This window comes from Sitophilus oryzae, unplaced genomic scaffold (assembly GCF_002938485.1).
Source record: "Sitophilus oryzae breed Bouriz unplaced genomic scaffold, Soryzae_2.0 scaffold_1625_pilon_pilon, whole genome shotgun sequence".
Lineage (NCBI taxonomy): Eukaryota > Metazoa > Arthropoda > Insecta > Coleoptera > Curculionidae > Sitophilus > Sitophilus oryzae.
The window spans coordinates 1090160-1108691 of NW_022146309.1; the positions used below are offsets into that span (position 1 = coordinate 1090160).

The window sequence follows — 18532 nt, forward strand, 5'->3', positions numbered from 1 at the left end:
CTCCGGCTTTTCAATTTCCTCCAATTCCAGAAGAAATTCGAATATTATTTGCTGCATTTGACAATGAAGATAATTTTCATCGGATCGTCGAACTTCGTAAGTATGTATATTTGTTATTACTCACATGAACTATAAACAAGTATATATAATATTATGGTTTTTTAAAGGTTGGGAACCAACGATTCCGGGCACTGTATTCGACGATCTTTCTATGTCACCTGCACTGCGCTGCCTAGTTTGCTAATTGAATAAGGTGCAATATGTTATGGAATGTGGGCATGCATTCTGCACGACTTGTACAGAATGTACAGTTACCTTATTCAATGTCCAAGTTGCTAAGTGTGCAATGTGTAGAGCAGAACTACACGGTGAATATCTCCCTCTGTACCTTTAGGTTTAGTATATTTAAAATTTTACGAGAGGTTCAATGATTGCGAAAAACTGTAAATTACGTCGTAGGTTACGATGTTCGGCCTCCATCGCCACCTCAAATTGTTCAGAATCGCACTCCTCCTCCGGCTTTTCAATTTCCTCCAATTCCAGAAGAAATTCGAATATTATTTGCTGCATTTGACAATGAAGATAATTTTCATCGGATCGTCGAACTTCGTAAGTATGTATATTTGTTATTACCCACATGAACTATAGACAAGTATATATATGGTTTTTAAGGTTGAGAACCAACGATTCCGGGCACTGTATTCGACGATCTTTCTATGTCACCTGCACTGCGCTGCCTAGTTTGCTATTGTAATAAGGTGCAATATGTTATGGAATGTGGGCATGCATTCTGCATAACTTGTACAGTTACCTTATTGAATGTCCAAGTTGCTAAGTGTGCAATGTGTAGAGCAGAACTGCACGGTGAATCTCTCCCTCTGTACCTTTAGGTTTAGTATATTTAAAATTTTACGAGAGTTTCAATGATTGCGAAAACCTGTAAATTACGTCGTAGGTTACGATGTTCGGCCTCCATCGCCACCTCAAATTGTTCAGAATTGCACTCCTCCTCCGGCTTTTCAATTTCCTCCAATTCCAGAAGAAATTGGAAATATTATTTGCTGCATTTGACAATGAAGATAATTTTCATCGGATCGTCGAACATCGTAAGTATGTATATTTGTTATTACCCACATGAACTATAGACAAGTATATATAATATTATGGTTTTAAGGTTGGGAATAATGATTCCGGTCACTGTATTCGACGATCTTTCTATGTCACCTGCACTGCGCAGCCTAGTTTGCTATTGGAATAAGGTGCAATATGTTATAGAATGTGGGCATGCATTCTTCACGACTTGTACAGCTACCTTCTTCAATGTCCAAGTTGCTTAGTGTGCAATGTGTAGAGCAGAACTGCACGGTGAATCTCTCCCTCTGTACCTTTAGGTTTAGTATATTTAAAATTTTACGAGAGTTTCAATGATTGCGAAAAACTGTAAATTACGTCGTAGGTTACGATGTTCGGCCTCCATCGCCACCTCAAATTGTTCAGAATCACACTCCTCCTCCGGCTTTTCAATTTCCTCCAATTCCAGAAGAAATTCGAATATTATTTGCTGCATTTGACAATGAAGATAATTTTCATCGGATCGTCGAACTTCGTAAGTATGTATATTTGTTATTACCCACATGAACTATAAACAAGTATATATAATATTATGGTTTTTTAAAGGTTGGGAACCAATGATTCCGGTCACTGTATTCGACGATCTTTCTATGTCACCTGCACTGCGCTGCCTAGTTTGCTATTGTAATAAGGTGCAATATGTTATGGAATGTGGGCATGCATTCTGCATAACTTGTACAGTTACCTTATTGAATGTCCAAGTTGCTAAGTGTGCAATGTGTAGAGCAGAACTGCACGGTGAATCTCTCCCTCTGTACCTTTAGGTTTAGTATATTTAAAATTTTACGAGAGTTTCAATGATTGCGAAAACCTGTAAATTACGTCGTAGGTTACGATGTTCGGCCTCCATCGCCACCTCAAATTGTTCAGAATTGCACTCCTCCTCCGGCTTTTCAATTTCCTCCAATTCCAGAAGAAATTGGAAATATTATTTGCTGCATTTGACAATGAAGATAATTTTCATCGGATCGTCGAACATCGTAAGTATGTATATTTGTTATTACCCACATGAACTATAGACAAGTATATATAATATTATGGTTTTTTAAGGTTGAACCAATGATTCCGGTCACTGTATTCGACGATCTTTCTATGTCACCTGCACTGCGCTGCCTAGTTTGCTATTGGAATAAGGTGCAATATGTTATAGAATGTGGGCATGCATTCTTCACGACTTGTACAGCTACCTTCTTCAATGTCCAAGTTGCTTAGTGTGCAATGTGTAGAGCAGAACTGCACGGTGAATCTCTCCCTCTGTACCTTTAGGTTTAGTATATTTAAAATTTTACGAGAGTTTCAATGATTGCGAAAAACTGTAAATTACGTCGTAGGTTACGATGTTCGGCCTCCATCGCCACCTCAAATTGTTCAGAATCGCACTCCTCCTCCGGCTTTTCAATTTCCTCCAATTACAGAAGAAATTCGAATATTATTTGCTGCATTTGACAATGAGAATAATTTTCATCGGATCGTCGAACTTCGTAAGTATGTATATTTGTTATTACCCACATGAACTATAGACAAGTATATATAATATTATGGTTTTTAAAGGGTTGGGAACCAATGATTCCGGTCACTGTATTCGACGATCTTTCTATGTCACCTGCACTGCGCTGCCTAGTTTGCTATTGGAATAAGGTGCAATATGTTATAGAATGTGGGCATGCATTCTTCACGACTTGTACAGCTACCTTCTTCAATGTCCAAGTTGCTAAGTGTGCAATGTGTAGAGCAGAACTGCACGGTGAATCTCTCCCTCTGTACCTTTAGGTTTAGTATATTTAAAATTTTACGAGAGTTTCAATGATTGCGAAAAACTGTAAATTACGTCGTAGGTTACGATGTTCGGCCTCCATCGCCACCTCAAATTGTTCAGAATCGCACTCCTCCGGCTTTTCAATTTCCTCCAATTCCAGAAGAAATTCGAATATTATTTGCTGCATTTGACAATGAATATAACTTTCATCGGATCGTCGAACTTCGTAAGTATGTATATTTGTTATTACCCACATGAACTATAAACAAGTATATATAATATTATGGTTTTTTAAAGGTTGGGAACCAATGATTCCGGTCACTGTATTCGACGATCTTTCTATGTCACCTGCACTGTGCTGCCTAGTTTGCTATTGTAATAAGGTGCAATATGTTATGGAATGTGGGCATGCATTCTGCATGACTTGTACAGCTACCTTCTTCAATGTCCAAGTTGCTTAGTGTGCAAGGTGTAGAGCAGAACTGCACGGTGAATCTCTCCCTCTGTACCTTTGGGTTTAGTATATTTAAATTTTACGAGTTTCAATGATTGCGAAAAACTGTAAATTACGTCGTAGGTTACGATGTTCGGCCTCCATCGCCACCTCAAATTGTTCAGAATCGCACTCCTCCTCCGGCTTTTCAATTTCCTCCAATTACAGAAGAAATTCGAATATTATTTGCTGCATTTGACAATGAAGATAATTTTCATCGGATCGTCGAACTTCGTAAGTATGTATATTTGTTATTACCCACATGAACTATAGACAAGTATATATAATATTATGGTTTTTTAAAGGTTGGGAACCAATGATTCCGGTCACTGTATTCGACGATCTTTCTATGTCACCTGCACTGCGCTGCCTAGTTTGCTATTGGAATAAGGTGCAATATGTTATAGAATGTGGGCATGCATTCTTCACGACTTGTACAGCTACCTTCTTCAATGTCCAAGTTGCTTAGTGTGCAATGTGTAGAGCAGAACTGCACGGTGAATCTCTCCCTCTGTACCTTTAGGTTTAGTATATTTAAAATTTTAGGAGAGTTTCAATGATTGCGAAAAACTGTAAATTACGTCGTAGGTTACGATGTTCGGCCTCCATCGCCACCTCAAATTGTTCAGAATCGCACTCCTCCGGCTTTTCAATTTCCTCCAATTCCAGAAGAAATTCGAATATTATTTGCTGCATTTGACAATGAAGATAATTTTCATCGGATCGTCGAACTTCGTAAGTATGTATATTTGTTAATACCCACATGAACTATAAACAAGTATATATAATATTATGGTTTTTTAAAGGTTGGGAACCAATGATTCCGGTCACTGTATTCGACGATCTTTCTATGTCACCTGCACTGCGCTGCCTAGTTTGCTATTGGAATAAGGTGCAATATGTTATGGAATGTGGGCATGCATTCTGCACGACTTGTACAGCTACCTTCTTCAATGTCCAAGTTGCTTAGTGTGCAATCTGTAGAGCAGAACTGCACGGTGAATCTCTCCCTCTGTACCTTTTGGTTTAGTATATTTAAAATTTTACGAGAGGTTCAATGATTGCGAAAAACTGTAAATTACGTCGTAGGTTACGATGTTCGGCCTCCATCGCCACCTCAAATTGTTCAGAATCGCACTCCTCCTCCGGCTTTTCAATTTCCTCCAATTACAGAAGAAATTCGAATATTATTTGCTGCATTTGACAATGAAGAAAATTTTCATCGGATCGTCGAACTTCGTAAGTATATATATTTGTTATTACCCACATGAACTATAAACAAGTATATATAATATTATGGTTTTTTAAAGGTTGGGAACCAATGATTCCGGGCACTGTATTCGACGATCTTTCTATGTCACCTGCACTGCGCTGCCTAGTTTGCTATTGGAAAAGGTGCAATATGTTATGGAATGTGGGCATGCATTCTGCACGACTTGTACAGCTACCTTCTTCAATGTCCAAGTTGCTTAGTGTGCAATGTGTAGAGCAGAACTGCACGGTGAATCTCTGCCTCTGTACCTTTAGGTTTAGTATATTTAAAATTTTACGAGAGTTTCAATGATTGCGAAAAACTGTAAATTACGTCGTAGGTTACGATGTTCGGCCTCCATCGCCACCTCAAATTGTTCAGAATCGCACTCCTCCGGCTTTTCAATTTCCTCCAATTCCAGAAGAAATTCGAATATTATTTGCTGCATTTGACAATGAATATAATTTTCATCGGATCGTCGAACTTCGTAAGTATGTATATTTGTTATTACCCACATGAACTATAAACAAGTATATATAATATTATGGTTTTTTAAAGGTTGGGAACCAACGATTCCGGGCACTGTATTCGACGATCTTTCTATGTCACCTGCACTGCGCTGCCTAGTTTGCTAATTGAATAAGGTGCAATATGTTATGGAATTTGGGCATGCATTCTGCACGACTTGTACAGCTACCTTCTTCAATGTCCAAGTTGCTAAGTGTGCAATGTGTAGAGCAGAACTGCACGGTGAATATCTCCCTCTGTACCTTTAGGTTTAGTATATTTAAAATTTTTACGAGAGAGTTCAATGAATGCGGAAAACTGTAAATTACGTCATACGTCATTCGCCTCCATCGCCCTCAAATTTACAAGAATCGCCTCCTCCTCCGGCTTTTCAATTTCCTCCAATTCCAGAAGAAATTCGAATATTATTTGCTGCATTTGACAATGAAGATAATTTTCATCGGATCGTCGAACTTCGTAAGTATGTATATTTGTTATTACCCACATGAACTATAGACAAGTATATATAATATTATGGTTTTTTAAAGGTTGGGAACCAACGATTCCGGGCACTGTATTCGACGATCTTTCTATGTCACCTGCACTGCGCTGCCTAGTTTGCTATTGGAATAGGGTGCAATATGTTATAGAATGTGGGCATGCATTCTGCACGACTTGTACAGCTACCTTCTTCAATGTCCAAGTTGCTTAGTGTGCAATGTGTAGAGCAGAACTACACGGTGAATCTCTCCCTCTGTACCTTTAGGTTTAATATATTTAAAATTTTACGAGAGTTTCAATGATTGCGAAAAACTGTAAATTACGTCGTAGGTTACGATGTTCGGCCTCCATCGCCACCTCAAATTGTTCAGAATCGCACTCCTCCTCCGGCTTTTCAATTTCCTCCAATTCCAGAAGAAATTCGAATATTATTTGCTGCATTTGACAATGAAGATAATTTTCATCGGATCGTCGAACTTCGTAAGTATGTATATTTGTTATTACCCACATGAACTATAAACAAGTATATATAATATTATGGTTTTTTAAAGGTTGGGAACCAACGATTCCGGGCACTGTATTCGACGATCTTTCTATGTCACCTGCACTGCGCTGCCTAGTTTGCTATTGGAATAAGGTGCAATATGTTATGGAATGTGGGCATGCATTCTGCACGACTTGTACAGCTACCTTCTTCAATGTCCAAGTTGCTTAGTGTGCAATGTGTAGAGCAGAACTGCACGGTGAATCTCTCCCTCTGTACCTTTAGGTTTAGTATATTTAAAATTTTACGAGAGTTTCAATGATTGCGAAAAACTGTAAATTACGTCGTAGGTTACGATGTTCGGCCTCCATCGCCACCTCAAATTTTCAGAATCGCACTCCTCCGGCTTTTCAATTTCCTCCAATTCCAGAAGAAATTCGAATATTATTTGCTGCATTTGACAATGAATATAATTTTCATCGGATCGTCGAACATCGTAAGTATGTATATTTGTTATTACCCACATGAACTATAAACAAGTATATTCACCTGCACTGCGCTGCCTAGTTTGCTATTGGAATAAGGTGCAATATGTTATGGAATGTGGGCATGCATTCTGCACGACTTGTACAGCTACCTTCTTCAATGTCCAAGTTGCTTAGTGTGCAATCTGTAGAGCAGAACTGCACGGTGAATCTCTCCCTCTGTAACTTTTGGTTTAGTATATTTAAAATTTTACGAGAGTTTCAATGATTGCGAAAAACTGTAAATTACGTCGTAGGTTACGATGTTCGGCCTCCATCGCCACCTCAAATTGTTCAGAGTCGCACTCCTCCTCCGGCTTTTCAATTTCCTCCAATTCCAGAAGAAATTCGAATATTATTTGCTACATTTGACAATGAAGATAATTTTCATCGGATCGTCGAACTTCGTAAGTATGTATATTTGTTATTACCCACATGAACTATAAACAAGTATATATAATATTATGGTTTTTTAAAGGTTGGGAACCAACGATTCCGGGCACTGTATTCGACGATCTTTCTATGTCACCTGCACTGCGCTGCCTAGTTTGCTATTGGAAAAGGTGCAATATGTTATGGAATGTGGGCATGCATTCTGCACGACTTGTAGAGCTACCTTCTTCAATGTCCAAGTTGCTTAGTGTGCAATGTGTAGAGCAGAACTGCACGGTGAATCTCTGCCTCTGTACCTTTGGGTTTAGTATATTTAAATTTTACGAGAGTTTCAATGATTGCGAAAAACTGTAAATTACGTCGTAGGTTACGATGTTCGGCCTCCATCGCCACCTCAAATTGTTCAGAATCGCACTCCTCCTCCGGCTTTTCAATTTCCTCCAATTACAGAAGAAATTCGAATATTATTTGCTGCATTTGACAATGAAGATAATTTTCATCGGATCGTCGAACTTCGTAAGTATGTATATTTGTTATTACTCACATGAACTATAAACAAGTATATATAATATTATGGTTTTTTAAAGGTTGGGAACCAACGATTCCGGGCACTGTATTCGACGATCTTTCTATGTCACCTGCACTGCGCAGCCTAGTTTGCTATTGGAATAAGGTGCAATATGTTATGGAATGTGGGCATGCATTCTGCACGACTTGTACAGCTACCTTCTTCAATGTCCAAGTTGCTTAGTGTGCAATGTGTAGAGCAGAACTGCACGGTGAATCTCTCCCTCTGTACCTTTAGGTTTAGTATATTTAAAATTTTACTAGAGTTTCAATGATTGCGAAAAACTGTAAATTACGTCGTAGGTTACGATGTTCGGCCTCCATCGCCACCTCAAATTGTTCAGAATCGCACTCCTCCTCCGGCTTTTGCAATTTCCCCCAATTCCAGAAAAAAATGGAATATTATTTGCTGAGTTAGGCAATGAAGATGATTTTGATCGAATCGTCGAACGTCACACAATGAACTGAACCCTTGCAAAATATAAATAAATGAAGTATACAATTTTTGGAATTTGACCTTGCGTAGATTTAGCAGATAACTCCACTCATTTAAAAATCCACATTTAACATTTTTAGTATTTTCAGTTTGATTTTGGCTGGGCTGCAAATACTAGCTAGTAAAGCGAAAATTGATACCCTATTAATTTGCGGTTTACAGTGCAAGTTGAAATTTCGTATATTTTTACTATTAAAAGTATTTTCAACCCGCGTAATATGGCATCGAAAAGTACAGGTATGTATTGCTAAACCATGGTTTAAACGGGTTTTTGTAGTCACGAGAATTTGTACAAGACATTCGGAAATTGAATATGTATATAATTATTGATAGTAAAAATAAAAATATATAAAGAGGGTTTAAAAAAAAAGTACGCAAAACGTTTTTTGTCGAAAGCATATTTAAAAGACCATATATTTATGTACAATAAAATTCCACTTAGTTTACCTACTACTATCTGCTACTTCAGGAGATATTTTTAGCTTAGTTGTTTTCAAAATTACAGTAGCTAGCAAAACGCGGTTTTCAATTTAAGATTAGGAATAATATTTGCAACAGAATTTGTAATAACATCAAAATCAGTCAAAGTCGCAGTTTTTGAGATAAAAAAAATTGGAAAAATTCCTTTACTTTGAAACTAAAAGAACTGCCTACCAATTTGTATTAACATATTTTAGTATGGGCGGCTATACGTGCCTCCCGGCGATAATTTTTTTTTCAAGGGTATCACATATTACGAATATGGAACTCGCTCAGCTTAGATAACAAGAAAGATCGTTGTAATGATATAATTTTGAATAAATTACGTAATGAGTTAAACTTAACAAATTGTTGCAAATGTGACCATAGAAGTCTGGTGGAATTTGCGAGGTTGTTTTGTTTAAATGTGAAAAAAAGTGGCAGAAAAGTTCACGAATGCGTGAAAAGTTTCTTTCAACATGTAAAGTGCGGCTGGAGCGAAAAGTTCATGTACCTAATTTGGTTGATACTACCCAAGTTCAGCCGGGATCGAGCAATCGAGCACGTGGGAGACCTTACAAACCATTTGAAGAGGTTACTAATAATAATAGCTCCCGTATATAGCGTTTAATGCCTTGGGAGTAGCAAGGTACAGCTTGCTATACTAGAGCCGTTCGGTATACAAGGAAGGTAATGTGGCTAGCACTACGCTTCAACCGCCTATTATTACCTCGGGATTGCGAATCCCAAGTACTCATTTAAGGCTGAGTCGACCTAGGTACCCACACTATTTTTATTTTAATAAAAATAGTCGGCTGATGAAATGCCGGGTGTGGGAATCGAACCCACACCTTGAGATTGGTAGACGAGAGCCTGTACCTCTACGCCACCGGGCACCTCTTGATTGAAGAGGTTACTACTAGGGTTAAAAAAAGCCGTGTTTCAGATTTGGTGGCAAATCGAACTGCTGATGAATTGCGGTTCGCAGCAGATTTGGCGAGGGGAAAATCAAGTGGATCTAACCAAGAAAATAAAAAATGTCTGACATCTCATCCGGCTTTGGCTTTATGTCTCGATTTGGACTTATCTGACAGAAAGTACAAAATATCAAGAACTGTTATTAACGGACTCCATGAAAACTGTCTTCCAAGTTTATATGCTTTGAAAATTGCAAGAAAATCATTTCTACCAACCAGTTTAAAGGTTACAGACACTTCAGCTGAGGTAGAGTTGCAGAATTTACTTGACCTTGTGACAAAAACTTTCCTTTTATTGAAAATTTAAGTCAAAATATTGCGAACGGCTACTCTTATATCGGGGGCGGTGGGAACAAGCTTTTGCTTCTCCACTTGACTAAAAAAATGATACCCACCTATACCTTACAGTGCATACCAAAGGGCGCCACTTATTTCAAAAAGATGCTAATACTTACAAATGATAGTACAAACTGAAATAAGAAAATTTGTACAAGTGTATTAATTGAATAGAAACTAAAATTAGTATAGCTATTAAATATTTTGAGAGACCGGATCAACCAATGAAACAATTCAAATACCCAAAAAAAAAAAGATTTATTACTTGTTAGAAATATTCGGTACCTATTCGGCACAGCAGTTATATACATTAATATACAAGAATTATATTTAAGAAACTGTATCTTAAAACTTGTTTAACATCAAATTATGTCTTTTCAGATATTATTCAAACAATTATAATATGAAAAGAATACTTTTAGAGACGGTCTTGGTTTTATTCGAATATTAATATCTAAATTTCAATTGACTTATTACGAAGATTCATGAACCTTTTTGTTTATATATAGTTAAGGAAAAAAGTTTAAAAGCTGTATCCAAGATTGCCCTTACAGGTCAAAGATCGTAATGATATAAAAGGTTAACATAAATAGATGTTAAATATGAATAATCTATCAATATAACATGATTATTTTAATAATCAAATACAAGTAAAATTTAAGCAATGCTGAAGGCAAATACTTAAAGTGTTAAAAAATATATAAAATGTAACAGAATGTTAAATTTTATAAATTAAAGGTTAAAGTAATGCTGAAGGCAGGTACTTAACCGGTTAAATGTAAAATGTTAAGAATAGTTAATTTCTTAACATACTAATAATTATTTAAAATCAAATTAATAAAAGTTTAGTTTACTATAAAAAAAATATACTGGCCTTGTATACCAAATTATACTAAAAAAGGATCTTCTTAATAATACAAAAACATCACAGCATCCAACTTCTTCTCAGAGGGGTGCAGGGCTGAAATCTAACCGAACAGGCTGCTACTGATTACTTCGGTGACTGAACACGTAAGAAAACTTGTGGAAAAACTTGGCACAAACTTCTAGAAAAATATGCAGAACAACTTGCAGAAAAACGTCTAGAAAAATGTCTAGAAATACTTGAAGAAAAATCCAAAGAAAAACGTTGAGAAAAATATGTAGAAAAATCTGTAGAAAAATACGTAGAAAAACCTAAAAAGAAATGCACGGTATTAGTTAACCTTACATTTTAAAAAACTCGAAAAATTTACGAAGGTATTAATTTACCTCATTGTGAAGGCACACAATCAATAATTATTTAACATTTCTTCTCAAATAAGGGCTGGACACTTCTCATCAAAAAACTGGAATCTAAAAGAAAGGCATGTGAAGGTTTTTTCTACCGAATGGAATGCCAAAGAAAATCTTACCAAAACTATAGATCCACTAAAATCTCAACAATCAAAATCTATATGGGACCTTCAACCATCTATAGGATAACAAAATCACAATATTTTTCCCATATTGTGAAAAATACCAGCCAAATAAATTTTATTGAAAAATGGCACAGTGACCTCGGTAACGGCCAAATCCGAGGTGACGATTTTGACGTTTCCCGTCGTGTCGATACACCAGGGTACGATCCAATGAGGTTATAAGGAGGGGAGGCGACATAAGCTATCGAGAAATGTACCCAGTTACGCCATATTGGTACTGGCAATTCTGACAGTTCAGTTTTTGAGGTTAAGTGCGTTGCTGCGAGTGTTTTTTTAATTTTCCAAGACTATTTTTGTGTTTTTATTTGAATATTTGGACTTTCCGAACATGTCTTCGTGTGCTGTAAGTAGTTGTTGCAGTCGACAACGTGTAGAGAGGAAGAAATCCACTGAAATTGCATTTCACAGGTAAGTGTAAACATAATACAGGAACTGATTAAATAAGACAAAGTGTTTAGTTATTTAATACTTTGTTAGAGGCAATTAAGTAATTAAAACACGCCTCGACTTCTATTCTTGTAAAAAAAATTCTTAACAATATCTGTTATTTTTACTACATATACTTTTTTTGACAGGAAAGAGTATTTTACTAGGCCAAATTTAAAAGTTTTGTTTTAACTACGGTTTATTTTTCTATTTTTACACTAAGATTTTGTACTTAAACATTTATTAACATTCCTTTTTAGCATCTGCTAGCATATACTATGTACAAACTTTATATAGTGTAGCTTTAATTTTTAGATAAATATTATAAAATCAACAAAGTAAATTTACTTTTTGCAGATAAAGTCTTAACGACTTATATTTATTGATAAACATATATTATTTTAATAAAATTTTATATCAGAACATTTTAAATTTAGTACGTAGTATATAAATCTTGCTCTCTTTAGAAAATTTTTATCAAATAAATATTATATTAAATCTGATTTTTAGGTTTCAAAAATCCCATCCGTCGAGAAGCTTGGGTGAAGTTTGTGAACAGGAGAAACTGGCAAGCTACATCAGGTAGTGTTCTAATGCTCGAAACATTTTTCTGATAGCTGTTTTGACAGAACATCTCAATAAAATATCTCAAATAAATAATCATTTCCTAAGATTTCTAAATTTTAATGATTATCAAAATGTTAATTATGGTAAATCAGTAATCGTGTTTAATTATTTTCCGCTTTTTTTCATTTTTTTTTTTAAAAATGTTAAGGTTATTATTGTTAGATACATCAATAAAAACAAGGCAATTAGTTTAAGACATACTAGCAACAAAACAGTGTTATTTACTGAGCAATAAAATTTAATTTATTTAATGTGTATTATTTTTTTGTGTTTCCTCCTTAAATATACATAGTATATAGTCATTAAAATTAATCTTCTAATTTATATTTTTGAAAAAATTGTAGGTTTTGTAGTTATTTTGATTAATTAATTTTTTATTTAAAAAAGTTGACGTCGTTATATTGTGTAAAATAAAATTTTTCAAAGAAGTTTCTGTAATCCGGCCCTGCTAATGCCGCCATATTGGTGCTGGCTTAAGCCACGCCTAGTGTTACCATATTTTGCTAGCACTTTAAATGCTCATAGCGTCTCCCTGTATATAACCTCATTGGTACGATCCAATATTTTCGATAGAGAATTTATGTTTCCGGTAGTCCTGGTTCCACTTAGATTAATCGATCTGGACTCGAATAAACAGTGCTGGATTAATAAAAAAAACCGTCGTCGACACTATTCTGCAGGCCTGTTAAATTTGTTTTTGCCAAAGAGAGCAGAGACCTTGTTTGGAATGAGGAAGCGCAAATGCAACAAAAAATCAATTGCTTGGCGCCAGGAAAATAATAATAAGTTGAAAAAAGGGTTTATGTTATATGTGAAAATTCCGGAGTTGTTCTGACCAAATGGGAGACAGTAGCGTAGTTACTCTTGGGTCCAATTTTGTTGGAATATCACCACCCGACACGTGTGAGAGGTGGGATAAAAAGAGCAAACAATACATACAAGTACCGCGCCCAAAAGTAGTAGAACTCTATTGTTAGAAATATGATTATATAAACAAAAATTAATTTATTTTTGGGAAGATAAGTCGGTCGCGCCAGTGTGATGAGACACTTCAGCACGCTCGTTTCAATGCTGTTTGTGTTTATTAAAGTTTCCTGACGTATTATTTGTGATTTATAGTTGACTAAATGTATTGAATTGTAGTTTATCGGAAAGGTTCTGTGTTTTTATTATTTAATTGCTAAAATCAGAAGTGGGATAGAGCTTACACCACAATAAGCTTTTGAGTGGCATGGTGAAACGTGGAGGATACGTTGGAATAAGATAAGTACAAGTTTCTAATTAGGTTTACAAATTGAAAGTATTGGTTGATGTTTGTGGCTTTGGAAAAGTACGAAAAGTTAATAGTTCAGTTAATCAGTTGAGTATAATAAAGTAAATTTTTAAAGAAAATGAGTCACGGCGTCATGTCGCAAAACTCAGAAGCATTGCCGCATTTAGATTGAGCATTGCAGTGTTTATATTAAGCAGTTGGAACATTTAGCAGTTTTAGAGCCTAAACAGATAGCCTGTATAAAGTTAGGGAGGGAAATATTACAGTGATTGTTATTAAAACAAGTATTTACTGCATTATTTCACAGCGATTTAAATTAAGTTTTTATGATCTGAAATAAGTTTTAATGATCTGTTTATTACTGGTAAATACATTGGTACAGAATGGTTGGTTTAAAATATTAGCCACACCGTTTAAATTTTAATTCGGAATAAGTTTTTTTAATTGCATAACAAATAGCAATACAGGAAGTTTTTGTCAAAAAAATATTGATCGGTATTTATTCAGGCGAAGTGATAAATATTGTTGCTTTTGTTTGCAATGCTGCTGTTGTTTTTTTACTTATTTCTTGCAGGTTAAAATAGTCTTGTTTTGTTGTTTTGACTAAATTAGTCATTATGTCATACATGCGATATTTTGTTATTGGGTCAAGCGTTATGTTTTTATTTTATTAAAATATTCGGAAAATTAAACATTCTAACTGAACTTATTAATTATTACTCGTAAATAGTAATATTATTCAGTTGCATTTGTTATGTTTGTTTCTATTTTTCTCAATTTGTTTTATTCAAAATGCAAAAAATTGAGAGTTTATTTTATCCGTGGTTTTATGGAGGGGATTTCAACTAACTAATTTTAAAACGCAAATTATTAATAGATGAGATGCATTACTGAGATGGCACTTATTTTTTGTATATGTGTTAAACTAGTTTTGTTTATTAGTCATTGTCTACTTAAGTTTTGGTATGTATTGCAGAAATATAAAAAAAATGATGATAAAAATATTAATTATAGTTAGTTAATAGATCTCAGAATACGAATGGCACGTGTTATAAATGAATGTGTTGAAAGCATAGACGCTTTGCACTGTGGTAGTGTTGAAAGCATGGACGCTTTGCACTGTTGTAGATTGTTGAAAGCATGGACGCTTTGCACTGATGTAGTATTTGGGTGTTGAAAGCATGAACGCTTTGCACTGTGGTAGTATTTGAGTGTTGAAAGCATTGACGCTTTGCACTGTTGTAGTATTTGAGTGTTGAAAGCATGGACGCTTTGCACTGTTGTTTAAATGTTGAAGTAACATGTAACATATAAGTATGTAACATATAAGATTGAAAAAAATATATTTCTGAGAATGTAATAAATGAGTATTGAAAGTCTGGAAGGTTATGAGTAAATTGATTAGCTAATAGAGTGGTAGCTGGATTCGTTATAAAGAAACCTCTCTAATTAAGATACCAATTCCTATAAGAACAACTGACTACTCAGAATATCACCTTTGGTGGATCGCAATGAAGAATTCCTTCCTGATATTCAATAGCCGATTCCGAATAGAATGACTTCGAGAGCGAAGTCCGTGTCAGAATTGGCCGTGTTAGAAATATGATTATATAAACAAAAATTGATTTATTTTTGGGAAGATAAGCAGGGACCGCTGTCGGTCGCGCCAGTGTGATGAGACACTTCAGCACGCTCGTTTCAATGCTGTTTGTGTTTATTAAAGTTTCCTGACGTATTATTTTGTGATTTATAGTTGATTAAATGTGTTGAATTGTAGTTTATCGGAAAGGTTCTGTGTTTTTATTATTTAATTGCTAAAAATATATTCAAAATATCTACAAGTTACCAACCGATTTTTCCAGAAATATTTGTTTTTTGGATTTTTTTAAAAATTGCGGACTGAGAGTCCTACATTACCTACATTTCTTGTAATATGGCGTCACGTTATTCCTGAAAGGTTAATATCGAAGGGTCAACCACGCCTATATTTCCGGTCACTGCATTTAATTGGTGCAGTTCTGTAGCGCCCCCTCCTAAGTACCTGTCTATTAATATCGAATCAGTATTATCTGCGTATCAGTTGTGTTAGATCCAGCGTGAGTGTATTATTTTTGTCGTTATTCATCACTGGTTGATGTCCGTCACCCGCGCGACTAACCACTTAACGATTTGGAAGCAGGTATATATATATTTATTTTTAATAATTTTTTGCAATTTTCCACATGTTTTGTTTCCATTAAAGTTTTATACCAACTGAAGATAATGTCTGAACAGAAAGTGCGAAAGTGGTATAATGAACTCAGCGGCAATGAAAGCGGTAATGATTCACCCGAGGACAATAGCGACCATGATGAGGAAGATTATGTCGAAGAAAATTCAGCAGATTCAAATTCTGAACAAGGAGTCAGCGATTCAGGATCTGAAGATGACTCTGAAAATGAGCAGGTACATGAAAGACTTTGTTTTCTTGCAAAAGATGGTATTACAAAATGGCAGAAACATCGCCGGCAACCATCTAATGTTAAAACCAGAGTTTGCAATATTATAACTCACTTACCTGGGCCAAAAAATAAGGCTCGTGAAACGCGAAATGAAATAGACATTTTTGACTTATTTTTTGATGACATTATCCTTGGGATTATTACCACCTGTACAAACACATTCATAGAAAAATTGAAAGACAATTTTTCTCGTGAAAGGGATGCAAGACTAACAGATGTTGCTATAGGCTATAGAGAATAGGCTCACTGCGATGTTCAAGAAAGAATCTTAGAGATTTGTGGGATAACTCGACCGGAAATGACCTAGAATCGTGTTATTTATGTATGAGCGAAAAACGGTTTAGATTTTTACTGCGTTGTATAAGGATTGATGACATAAATGACAGAAACCAGAGGAGAGAGATTAGAGCCTATCAGGGAAGTAATGACCATTTTTATTAACAATTGTCAAAAAAAGTATACACCAGGAGAATATTTAACGGTCGATGAACAATTGCTGGGATTTAGAGGCAGGTGTTCATTCAAAAAATGCTACTTACCATTTTCTCCTAAGGACGAAACGTGGAAGAGGATAGGCCAAGAGATAGGAGAAAATGGTAAGTAGCATTTTTGACCAATTTAATTATTGAAATAGTCTACAAAAATTTCTCGCACTTCAAATGCAGCATTTGTGGCTCTTCGATTTGTTGGTCTTGCTGGAGCAAATGCACGAATGGGTTCGGTTTCACTTTCTGTATCCATCAAAACAGTAGTTCCCTGTTTAACTCTCAGATAGTGTAAGCAACAAGTAGCTTTTACAACATCTATTACAGCTTCAATTTCCAAATCAATAGGTCTTAAAAAAATTCGCCACTTCTAAACCAAAATGCCGAAGGCATTTTCAACGACCCGTCTGGCTCTACTTAGGCGTAGATTGTATATTTTCTTTCTTTCATCGTTCAAGTTGACAGGTCTAGGGAAAGGACGCATTAAATATGTTTGTAATCCAAAACCTTCATCACCTATAAATACATGGGGCACGGGACGGGCGGGGCGGTTCCGGGAAGAGGTTTAGGAGGTAAAATAGTTTTTCCTTCAATAAATTCTCGATAAAAAGTGGAGTTCTCAAAAATACCACTATCACTATGTCGCCCATAGCTTCCAATGTCCACAACACTAAATTTATAAAACGGGTCAACAACTGCAAGGAGAACGATTGAAAAATAATTTTTGTAACAAAAATAATTTGAACCACTGACTGTTAGGCGGGCATTTTATAGCTACATGTTTTCCATCGATGCTCCCGATGCAATTGGGAAAGCCCCAAAGTTCTCTGAAGCCAATCTCACTTTGCCTCCATGTTTCTTCTGTTGGATTTGACAAGTAGGTAGTATGCAGCACATTCCAAGTTTCTTTACACACTTCCTTCACAATTTTGGCAACTGTTAAACGTCCCATTCTAAAGGAAAATGCAGTGGTCTGATGCGAGTCTGCCGTAGCTAGGTATCTAAAAAAAATTTCGGGTGTAAATTGTTTTATTTCATTAAATATTTTCTAATTTTTGCAGGTACCATAAAAAATAAATGGAAAAACTTGAGGGATTCCTACATGAAATACAAAAAAAGTATGAAAGGCACTACAGGACAAGCTGCCAAAAAATATAAAAAATGGCCATGGGGTGACCATATGAGTTTTCTTGACCATACTATTGCTTCGCGCTCGACATCTACTAACATAGAACAGGAAATTCACAAATTCACAAAGACACTCATTCTTGGCCCTCCACAAATCCAAGTGATTATGAGTCCACCGAGGGGTTCATTTACGAACTACAACCAGTAACACCACCATCGCCATCTACTCATCAGTCACCACCGTTCGTTCCGCTTACCACCGTCAACAACGAAGTCAAATTTGTCCACGCCGTCGACGTCAAAGTCGAATTTGCCCATCCAATCACTAGATAAAAAAGGAAAGTATGGTTCTGATGACGTTGAGAAAGTAATATGTTACTTAGAAAATAAAAAAAAGTCGATGCCATTAACCACATTTTCTTAAGCTATGCGGAGACATTCAAGACATTTTCAAAGAAAAGACAAACCGCACTAAAAATAAACCTTGCGAAATTTTTTGCCAAGCTGAATTAAACTAGTTTGAGGAGCAATAACGAACAAGAAGCTCGTCGGTTGCTTCCAATAGGTCAAATTATTCCCAAATCAATATAAGTTCTTGCGATGAGTCAAGCCAAAACAGTATACAGTTCGCAGAAAAAACAACCACTTTGAATTCTTCTAATACAAACACTTCTGAAATAGGATATTCAACCAACTGCATAGCCTCTCACAACTCCAGACAGATAGACTTCCATCAGACTGCACTTGAATCAAACT

General features: G+C 35.7%; 1 pseudogene; it reads right to left on the minus strand.

Annotated features, from left to right (window-relative positions):
- Positions 1 to 16756: 16756 nt before the first annotated feature.
- LOC115880521 lies at positions 16757 to 17600 on the minus strand (annotated as a pseudogene).
- Positions 17601 to 18532: the final 932 nt, after the last annotated feature.